The sequence below is a fragment of the Lampetra planeri genome, chromosome 16 (genome assembly GCF_965212315.1).
Source record: "Lampetra planeri chromosome 16, kcLamPlan1.2.h2, whole genome shotgun sequence".
NCBI lineage: Eukaryota > Metazoa > Chordata > Hyperoartia > Petromyzontiformes > Petromyzontidae > Lampetra > Lampetra planeri.
Window position 1 is genome coordinate 1,155,757 of NC_136122.1, and position 11,980 is coordinate 1,167,736.

The 11,980-nt window shown below is 45.1% G+C and overlaps 1 long non-coding RNA gene across 1 annotated transcript in view; it reads left to right on the forward strand.

Moving 5' to 3' along the window:
- LOC144722907 (uncharacterized) overlaps positions 1-11,980 on the forward strand; it is a 62,411-nt gene that overhangs the window by 18,240 nt on the left and 32,191 nt on the right. The gene's annotated exons all lie outside the window — the stretch shown is intronic.

An 11,980-nucleotide genomic window follows, 5' to 3' on the forward strand; every position in this document is an offset into this window, starting at 1 on the left:
CATTGATGTTATGTACGATATTATGTATTGTGATGTCATTAACTTAACTTGTTGGTCAGGCTTCACTGACATGAAGTTGCATTTCATAGCCTCGCAGGTTTTTGCCTCACTCTGTCTCTGCTCGCCGTTGTTGTTGCTGTCCAGCTGACGCCGTTAACTCAAGGCCTCATTAATTTCCGTCACTCCTTGTAGGTGAGGGCGGTTGAACCTTGGAGTCAGTTCTGGTTTTTGTCTGCTTGCTTTTTCTGATGTCCCCTGACCCCGGGAGTTATCATTCCTACTTTTATGGCCTGTCGAAGCCCGACTTGCTGTTGCTGGCTGGTGTGTTGTTCCCGGCTTTTTGCTTACGTTTGCAGTTCGCCGTGCTCTTAATTTCCTTCCCTCTTCAACCTTATATCGACTATTCGCTCCTGTCTGGGTGCGATTCAATTTTGACTTAGGAAGGTTCTGATTGTCATATGCTTTGGGTCGAGTTGTATTTTAAAGTATGGAAATAACATTTCATATTGACTTAATGATGGTGATGGTTCAGTAGGCGTAACTTGTGGCCTGGTTTAATTGGAGTGGGTGTGAATATCAATAACTTTAGCCTACCCTGTTGTTAAATTCTGACTTTAACGTTACTTTAATAGCAATACAGAATAATTGAGCTTTTCGACTTAACTAGGCGAACGCGAACTTTTGGTGACCTCCGCAGCCTTGTTATTCAGCTGAGTCTGCATCCTTGATATACAACGCTCTTATTCGTCTCACTGTGGTCATCCAACCTTCTGCTCTGGGAGTGTTATTCTTAATTTCAGGTCAAAGGCCCCCTCACGTTCAGACGCACAGGGTTGTTAATCAGCTCCCTCCCCTGTGCACCCAGCGTTGCTGACCCACTTCATTTGACCACTCACCCTGGATTTAATAATTTAATTCCTTAAAACCATGCAGGATGGTTGGCTTTTTGCCTTAATTTTGTCTGGCTGACTCTCCCACTGTCTCTGCCGCCTGCACGGGTGACATATGCCCGTTCATCAGGCCCCCTCCTTCCTTGAAGCAAGGTTGCAAATTCTGTCATCCTAGCCCTCCTCCAGTTCATTACTTAACAACACCTGGTGTTTTGCAGTTTGCTGCTTTTTGGGGTGTTTTCATTCATTATATATCAATGATGATAATATATAAAAATATCAAGTTTGGAAGAAGGGTTAGGATACAACAGTTATACATATTTTGTTGCAGGTGTTGTATTTATGCCCCTTTTTCCTAAAATTTATATTAAGAATAATTAGGGCAAATTTTTTTTATTAATGAAAACAACCCACTACTCGCCACATTCCACGCCGGGCATCTGGGAAAGTGGAATGCCACCAAAAACAGCAAACGTCAGGACCTCCTCGCCACCTTTGTCTTCCAACGGTTTGGCACAAACAGATGGCACCATAAATACTTAGGGAGTTAGAGGGTCGCGAAAAGGGTTTATGACCTGACATTTGTGGGACGTCTGTTTTTCGGTTGTTGTTTCTCTCGCAAGAGATGCGCAGAGGGGAGGGGTTCACGTTTGTGGGTTTTAAACACATCAAGCAGTGCAGTCTGGTTCGAGTCGCGCTCAGTCTTGCTCTCGGCTTGCGATGCGGCGTTGCGAGGGAGACTCGCAAGGGAGTTGGGGCGGGTCGTGCCTCGAGGAGAGATGGAACGAGGAGGGGTCGTTAGAGTCGCAGAAGTCTGAGTTCAGCCTGGGTCGAGGCTGGGTTTCAGCCGTGCTCCGGCTGGCGGTGCCGTAGTGAGGGAGCAAACACCGATACCGATGGCCGGTGTCGCTTCTCGCAGAATGAAGTGGCGAGGTGTGGTTAAGTGCGAGTGAAGCTTGCGAAATTCCAGCTATCATTCTCGTGAGAGAACCTGAACCAGCGAAGCCCTGAAGTGAGGGCGGGAGAGGCATCAGCGAGTGCCCGTATGAAGCTGTCAGCTGCACGCCAAAGTTGAAAGCAAGGAGAGAGAACGGAGCAGTGGAACAGTGGAAAGAGCCTGACAGGCCGCCCGTGAGGAAGAGGAGAGCGCCATCGAATGCGCCGTGTGTTTGATACACACACACACCGACCAGCACCCGCTGAGAACAGACAAGACGTCCAGCAGTGGACGACGGCGAGCGTCGTGCCGACTCGTCATCCAGCGGTGGAGGAGCTGCACGCTATCCGACAACAGAATCATCGCGCACCACGACGGCGAGCGTCATGCCGACGCCACTCATCTAGCAGTGGAGAGAGAGAGTGCACGAGCAGCACCAAGCCCCGGGCACCATCAAGCGCCAAGCAACCAAGTTTCTTCAAGGAACATCGTGCCAACGCCGCTCAATCTAGCAGCGGAGAGAGAGAGAGTGCACGAGCAGCACCAAGCCTCGGGCGCCATCAAGCGCCAAGCAACCAAGTTTCTTCAAGGAGCGTCGTGCCGACGCCACTCATCTAGCAGTGGAGAGAGAGAGTGCACGAGCAGCACCAAGCCCCAGGCGCCATCAAGCGCCAAGCAACCAAGTTTCTTCAAGGAGCGTCGTGCCGACGCCACTCATCTAGCGGTGGAGAGAGAGCGCACGAGCAGCACACCCGGGTGTCACCGAGCGTCGTGCCGACCCGTCATCCAGCAGCGGAGGAACGGTGCGCTATCCGACGACGGAATCATCACGCGCCACGACGGCGAGCATCGTGCCGACGCCACTCATCTAGCAGTGGAGAGAGAGAGCAAAAGAGCAGAGACACGCCGAGCGAGGGAGAAGGACGGGCTTGCTGCGGCCACGCCCAAGCGAGAGAGAACCTCTCTGGCCGCTGGTTGTATATCCCCTCCCCCACCCCACAAGCTCCGACACAACTCCTGGCTCAAAAAAAAAAAGTTTTACAAGGGAACAATGCACACACAACACGTATACGAATAAGACTTTCAAAAAGTTATCTTTGTGTTTCACAAAGGGTTGCCATTTCAAGGTGGTGCGTTCAATATCAACTGATCATGCAAAGCAGTTGCTGCCGTCGAGTTACATGAATAAGAAGTGTTTTAGTCATTCAATTTCGTTAATTGCATAATTTCGCCAATGAATCTATGGACATATGCTTTCGCCTTTGCATATGTAGTGACATAAGAGGGGAGGGGCTGCTGGGGGCTCTGGGACCCTAGGCAACCCAGACGCTTAAGCCCCTTGGCGCCAGGCGCTAGGTTCCCAGGCAACCCAGACGCTTAAGCCCCTTGGCGCCAGGCGCTAGGTTCCCAGGCAACCCAGACGCTTAAGCCCCTTGGCGCCACCAACGGGTGGGGGCTGTGTGTGCTCTGTGGGATATCTGGCGGCGCACACAACCCCACCCCTCGTTGGGGACGAGGCATAAAAGGGCAGCTCCCTGGACGATCGAGAGCAGTTGTAGCTCAAGACCCAAGACCCAAGACCAGCCATCTCAGGACCCTGGGATGCTGTGAGAGCCAGTGGTGGGACTCTGGAACTCCCAGCTCTACGTCCTTGTGAGGGCGAGTTCCAGAGCGTAGCCAAAGTAGTGGATCTAGGCTGTGTACCTAGGCTGTGTACCTACGCTGTAACAGAGTATCAAGACTGTTGGAGTGTTGGATTGTAATAAAGAAGTTACCTCTATAAGTGTCTCCGGAACCCATTACACATATTAGTGTCATATGTTTGTTTAGAATTAAAATTGCTTAAAACAGAAGTATGTTGAGCGTTTCTTTCCAAGCCCATGCAAAACTGTCTTATTTATAAGAACTGTATCCTGCGTTGAGATATGAATTTGGAGACCTAACATAATATAAACACGCTAAGATAATCAATAAATGTTTAATCAAAGATAATCGTTTTATCCTGATTGATACAACTCTGGATAACGAAGCTAAGCCTAAATATCATAACTGCACACATTAACATAATTGCAAGCATTCGCATACATTAATACAATTATCCCCGTGATTATCATAATTTATGCATATGATGATATACATTAGCATAATTAATGTGAATTATGCATTTTTTATAATTTAAATATTTTTTATTATTTTTATCAAAATTTCATAATCCGGCATATACAACACAGGGAAGGCTAATACAGTACAACTCGAAAACTGGAGTGTGTAAGCATCTTTACATTAAATGTATTATTAATACATATTATAGAAATAAAATGTTCATATGAGTGCATTGTCGTGTAGTGTTCACCATCTGGGAAGCAGAGATCATTTAGGTGCGCATTTTAAATGATATACGACATAATCAGATCTCGATGCACATATATGTGGCAGCAACTGTAACGCGTTATACTCCACACAGTTACAAGTTTCTCATGTTCAGAAATATGATCCAGAATGTTATATATTTTAAACATAATTATATATTTTAAACATAATTATCTGTAAACGAAGTGAAAACCCATAGCAACAGAAAACCGGTCGACATGTCTCACTGCTTGCATCCTGTCAATTGGTCACATGTTCTCAGTTTTTCTATGGTGACAGACAAGATGACCACAATGCAATTCTTCAGAACCTTGAGGTTTTGCATTCTGTATAAGGCTGGGTTTTTTTTTTGCACAAAATTTACATTTTGTGTGTTTTTGCAACATGTTGTTGCAACATAGTAATTAAACAGTACATGTCAATTGGACGGTGTGCAATGCAGCGTGGAGAGATGCATATTTTGAATCATATTGAGAGACTGAGGAACACGCGGGTTAGAGAACCTACGTAAGTGAGACTTCACTTTCACTGGAAAGAGCAGAGGGCTTGGTTGGCTGAGAGACAGCTCAGGGTGACAAGTGGGCTGCATCGGTGGCACGCAGTAGCTTGATGCTGGGTGTTAGCAGGTTATTGTGAAAGGCAACTAAGGTGGAATTATGGTCGGAGAAAAACATGTTGGAGGTGTGGGGTGGTGGCTCGGGCAATAGAAGTCAGAAAACAGGCTAGGAACATAGATCTTCTTGGTTCTTTCGGTAAAGTCACCTAGAATGGAAATAATAAAATAATAAAAATAAAACATAATTAAATAATTCTCACGACGTTTCGGCCACAATGCAAGCAGCCGTCCTCAGGTGAAGAACAGGTATGTCGAGAAGACAAAGTCAGAATGACATACTCCAGGCTTGGAGCGACTATTTAAGCTGGGATGGAGGGGGGAAGGGCGCCTTGACAAAATAATTTGCATATCAAGAGGAATTTAGCATATTTATGGGAAATGCAGATATGCGATTAGTACTACTTGTGAAATGCGTAGGAGTTGGGCGGGGGGTTTAAAGTCATTATGCCCGTGCATTATGCAGGATTAGCAGCATCAAAGGGAGGAGGTAGGGGTAACATTAATAAAGGGAAGGAATGTTAATAGTAAGTAGCTGCAGTATAAATTACATTGTATCATCAGTATACTAAATATACTTTCCAATAAGCTGAGCTACTAACAGTAAGTCATACATTACAATTTTATGTCGCAAAAAATATAATATGCTTCCAGCTAAACTTTATTCTCTTACATCACACGAGTCTACACCATACTATATACTGCCATTGACAAACCCAACATTAAATTATATACTGTATTACTATACACCACCCTATAACCTTCGACTATATATTGTAATATTACACTATGTATTATTCTACCCACCCTAATGTATATCACACTGCTGTATATTCACTATACAATTACGATACTATATTTTACTTTGTACATTGTATTAAGCATTACAATTTTATACTATTTATTATAATACAATCCGCTATACACTGTACCATTGACCGTCGCGTGAAAGATACTAAGAGGAAGCAACGAAATATGTCAATGGGAGAGTAGTAGTAGGATACTTGCAGTGGAGCAAAGAATCCATTCCAAGATATATAGTCAATGCCAGTGAGTGAACGCGGTCTGAAAGTCACCGTAAACGTGAACACAATCAGTTAAGATCTGAAATGGTTTATTACGTCCTTCCAATGATTGCTGAGCCAGAATCCATCTTCTCGGTTGAAATTGTCTCTGTGTTTGTATATGTGGATCGCCTCATGAACTAATCTCTCATGGTAGCCAGATGGCTTGCAGATAACCTCTGTCTTGGAGAAGTCAATATCATGTGAGCCCACTGAATTGTAACAGTGATCTGCCACGGCTGAGGTGTTTGTCCTACCGTGTTTCAAGTCTGATTTATGTTCACGGATGCGGTCCGAGACATGTCGTTTCGTTTATCCAATGTAACTGCTACCACAGAGGCAACTTAGTTTGTAAACATAGATGTTTCGTCCATTATAGAGGTATTTGGGTTAGATCACGTAAATATATAAATAAGTCGTTAAAACCCACCACCACCCGACAATAACTACAACTAGCTTCAGGCAACAGCCAGATTTGTGGAGAAGTCTTACTGTTTCGTTCCTTATATAGAGGCATAGATTTGGTGATCACGCTTCTGTGCTCTTACACAATGTGCAGGGTGGGGGGGGGGGGATTACTGAGGCAACGTACATTATGCATGTACATTATGCGAGCCCTTTGAATTTGTCTTTCCTGTCTATTGTGTTCATTAAAATAGCCCTACCAAAATCAATCCCTATTAAAGTACGCTGCCCTTTGTAGGCATGTATTTAACTAATGTATTATTTGATGATTCTCTTCCACGCAGCACTAAGGTGTTCATCTTCTTGGTTCTTTCGGTAAAGTCACGTAGAATGGAAATAATAAAATAATAAAAATAAAACATAATTAAATAATTCTCACGACGTTTCGGCCACAATGCAAGCAGCCGTCCTCAGGTGAAGAACAGGTCTGTCGAGAAGACAGAGTCTGAATGACACACTCCAGGCTTGGAGCGACTATTTAAGCTGGGATGGAGGGGCGAAGACCGCCTTGACAAAAGATTTTGCATATCAAGAGGAACGGTTAAAGTTATTTTGATTTCTTTAAATTTCGATAGATTTTCTAATTAGTCTTGGCCAGTAGTAGCTAGTTTTGCACAAAACTTCAAAATTGTTGGCACGTGTGTTCTGCTACTGCTGACAGTTGTATTAGGGATAATTTCATATTTCTCTGATGTTCTTCTAGTCTTGTGCTAATCATCCGTCCTGTTTGTCCAACATAACATTTACCACACGTGCAGTTAATCCTGTACACACCTGTTGTTAGCTTCGGTAATACAGTACATCTTTTGTACCAGATATTAATTTCTGTATTTTATGTACCATGCCAAATCTGACTCAGGTGTTTTGTTTTTTCAAACATCTGACTAGTTTATCAGTTTATCCCACAATGTACGGTATTTTGATAGTTTTAATTACTTGGGCAGTTTCAATGCTCTTGTTATTTGATTTGGTTTTGGTATTCAATGCCCTGTTGATTTGTGCATCATTGTAACCAGCGCTTCTTTAACATGTTGAATTTCAATTCTCAGACTGTCACCATCTGACACTTTCTTAGCTCGATGAATGAGTGTCTTGATAAGAGCAGATTTCTGTGCGGGGTGATGGTGTGACTCTGCATTCAGATAGGCGTCAGTATGCATTTTCTTTCGGTAAACACTGCGTGTTATTTTATAATTTTGACCCCGTCCGAGCAGAATATCCAGAAATGGTAGAGTTCTGTAAGCCTTCACTTCCATGGTGAACTGGATGGATGGGTTTTGCGAGTTGAGATGATTTAGAAATGCGTTCAGCTTATCTTTGCCGTGTGGCCAGACCACCATTGTGTCATCTACATATATAAACCAAGTAGATGGTTTAGTGTGCTTGAAGCTATTGCTTTTCTTTAAAAGTCTTCCATGTACAAATTCGCTATCACAGGAGATAATGGAGAGCCCATTGCTGCTCCTTCCTTTTGTTTATAGAAGTCACCTTGCCACAATAAGTAAGTGTTCTTTAGACAGTGTTCAGCTAGTCATTGGATATCTTTGGCTAAACCTCTGTTCGTTACCAGTGTCGAGTAATGTAATTGACTCGTTGACCGGAACACTCGTGAACAGAGAGGTCACATCAAAACTTACCACAATATAATTAAGGTTTAGCTTAATATCTTTAATTATATTTACGAGATGTTCAGAGTTTTTGATGAACGAAGTGGTCCTACCGATGTAGGGCTGTATTTGTTTCGTTATGTATTGTGCTAATTTGTACGTGGCAGAGCCTACTGTACTTACTATGGGTCTTAATGGGACATCAGGTTTGTGAATTTTTGGTAGCCCATGAAGTCTTGGTGGTTTTGATGCCCTTGGTTTGATCAGATATTGCTCTTCCTTGGGAATTGATGACTTGGCAATGATTATACTCATTGTTTTTTTTCGGTAAAGTCACGTATGTAGAATTTAAACTTAAATAAAATTAAAATCACGACGTTTTGAAACGCAACACAAGCGCTCATCATCAGGTGGAAATGGGGTAAAACACATAGCGAGGGAACACACAGGAGGACACCACGTACATAGCACATAGAGAATGGCAAACTGCATGGAGGCAAATACAGCAAGAAGATGGGTGACGAGAACTCAACAAACCTTAGAAGCATAATGAATACCAGTCGGCCAACAACACAGTTAGACACTAACCTGGTTGACCACGTATTTCTAAAGACTGATACAATTTTTGTGTTCATCTTCTGGGCTGAACATACCAACATAAAACAGAGGACAATGACTCGTGAACAGACACGAGGTACATACAGTGAGGGAAAAACGTATTTGATCCCCTGCTGATTTTGTACGTTTGGCCACTGACAAAGAAATGATCAGTCTATAATTTTAATGGTAGGTTTATTTGAACAGTGAGAGGCAGAATAACAACAACAAAATCCAGAAAAACACAAGTCAAAAATGTTATAAATTGATTTGCATATTAATGAGGGAAATAAGTATTTGACCCCTCTGCAAAACATGACTTAGTACTTGGTGGCAAAACCCTTGTTGACAATCACAGAGGTCAGACGTTTCTTGTAGTTGGCCACCAGGTTTGCACACATCTCAGGAGGGATTTTGTCCCACTCCTCTTTGCAGATCTTCTCCAAGTCATGAAGGTTTCGAGGCTGACGTTTGGCAACTCGAACCTTCAGCTCCCTCCACAGATTTTCTATGGGATTAAGGTCTGGAGACTGGCTAGGCCACTCCAGGACCTTAATGTGCTTCTTCTTGCGCCACTCCTTTGTTGTCTTGGCCGTGTGTTTTGGGTCATTGTCATGCTGGAATACCCATCCACGACCCATTTTCAATGCCATGGCTGAGGGAAGGAGGTTCTCACCCAAGATTTGATGGTACATGGCCCTGTCCATCGTCCATTTGATGCGGTGAAGTTGTCCGGTCCCCTTAGAAGAAAAACATCCCCAAAGCATAATGTTTCCACCTCCATGTTTGACGGTGGGGATGGTGTTCTTGGGGTCATAGGCAGCATTCCTCCTCCAAACACGGCGAGTTGAGTTGATGCCAAAGAGCTCCATTTTGGTCTCATCTGACCACAACACTTTCACCCAGTTGTCCTCTGAATCATTCAGATGTTCATTGGCAAACTTCAGACAGGCATGTATATGTGCTTTCTTGAGCAAATCCTGCAGCAGGGGGGTGCTGCAGGATTTCAGTCCTTCATGGCGTAGTGTGTTACCAACTGTTTTCTTGGTGACTATGGTCCCAGCTGCCTTGAGATCATTGACAAGATCCTCCCGTGTAGTTCTGCGCTGATTCCTCACCGTTCTCATGATCATTGCAATTCCACGAGGTGAGTTCTTGCATGGAGCCCCAGGCCGAGGGAGATTGACAGTTCTTTTGTGTTTCTTACATTTGCGAATAATTGCACCAACTGTTGTCACCTTCTCACCAAGCAGCTTGGCGATGGTCTTGTAGCCCATTCCAGCCTTGTGTAGGTCTACAATCTTGTCCCTGACATCCTTGGAGAGCTCTTTGGTCTTGGCCATGGTGGAGAGTTTGGAATCTGATTGATTGCTTCTGTGAACAGGTGTCTTTTATACAGGTAACAAGCTGAGATTAGGAGCACCCCTTTTAAGAGTGTGCTCCTAATCTCAGCTCATTACCTGTATTAAAGACACCTGGGAGCCAGAAATCTTTCTGATTGAGAGGGGGTCAAATACTTATTCCCCTCATTAAAATGCAAATCAATTTATAACATTTTTGACATGTGTTTTTTCTGGATTTTGTTGTTGTTATTCTGTCTCTCACTGTTCAAATAAACCTACCATTCAAATTATAGAATGAAATTTTTTTTGTCAGTGGGCAAACGTACAAAATCAGAAGGGGATCAAATACTTTTTTCCCTCACTGTATACAGAGAAGACACACAGGGAAATATGTTTTGGGCAGCCCAGAGGGACAACCAGAGCAACACCATACCAAGAGACATACACACATGTGTAATAATGTTCCAGGAGACTGGACGCCGGGGTTTGGAGGCACACGTATTTATTCCGTGTCGGTACAGTACAACACTGACATACAACACTGGAGGGGGTATCGGCCCCCTCACCCGTCTAACTGGGGATACACTCTCTAGCTACGCCTAGCCTACCCCTGGGTCTTCCACTAACGGGCTAGGGGAGGCTAGCTAGCCGACACTGGTAAGTCGGGCTCACGGTACCCGGAGTCCCAGACCAGCTCTTACAAGAGCACCGGCTCTGGCTCTCGGGACCACGCCTGCTGGCTCGATCCTGTTCGGCCCTGATAAGGGAGGCGATCCAGGGGAGTCCAGGGCTCTATCTATGACGATCTTCAGCCTTCACTGGTTAGCTTCAACATCTCTTCCTGAGCCCTCCGGCTCATCCCCTTTTATACCAAAACCCCCGCTGAGGGGTGGGGCCCCGGGGGATCCCAGCTCCGAGTCAGCCCCCCAGGCTGCCCGATGCGGACGCCGCTGGGAGCACCTTCCCGTGCACCGACATAGCCACGCCCACTGTGTTTCTTGTTTCTTTCCCATCTGATCCCATTCTATAACAGCCCCTCCGTAACACCCCTACACATGTAGAGGCACACACAGAAAGACGCCAAGGCTAGATTTGGCAATGATTGCTGTTGTTTTACGTTCCAAGGTGCTGGTTGGGTCTCATTTAATTTTAAGGTAGGTACTTTCATCGAGTAAATCTTTGATTTTATTATCGTAGTGCTCGCGGGGCATCACAACAGTCGATCGGCCCTTATCAGCAGCAATAATTCGGAGATCTTTATTTGCTCTCAATTCTCTTAAGGCTTTTGCTTCACTGAAGTTAATATTTGTTTTTGGCAATTTGCTGTTCTCAATAATCTTGGCAACCTCTTGCCTAGTCATCTCAGCTTAGTTATGGGGGAGAAGTCTTACTGCTGATTCCACTTCAGCAATGATCTCATCGATAGGGATTGTACGTGGGGCAACAGCAAAGTTAAGACCTATAGACAGGACTGAAACCATATCACTGGATAATTCAACGTTAGTCATGTTCTTTGGTTCTTTCGGTAAAGTTATGTAAGTAGAAAATAATAGATCACGACGTTTAGATCGTCATCAGGTGGGACAACCACAGCAAAAAAAAAAACTTCTGAAGTAGGCGAGAGATCTGCCGTGGCACGCGGTTATATAGGCCTCGGCAGTAGGGTGGGAGAGAGAAGGGGGGGGAAGGAGGCGGGGCATAAAGTAGACCCTCCAGCAGCACCCGGGTCACTGGAGTAAAGTGGGCCACCGTGGTAGCACTGGAGAGGTCGGTTGCAGGGGGGGGGGGGGGGGAAGAGAAGGGGGGGGGGGGAAGAGAAGGGGGGAGGGGAGGAGGCAGGGCAGAAAGTGGACCCTGCAGTCGTACCCGGGTCACTGGAGTAAAGTGGGCCACCACGGCAGCACTGGAGAGATCGGCTGCAGGGGGGGAGAGAGAAGGGGAGAAGGAGGCAGGACAGAAACTGGACCCTGCGGCAGCACCCGGGTCACTGGAGTAGGGATCGGAGAGAGATGCACAGAGAGAGAGAGAAAGACACACAAATGTCGTGCCCACCCATGTACCACCGCCGTCACCTCTTCCCCAAGCTCCGGATCC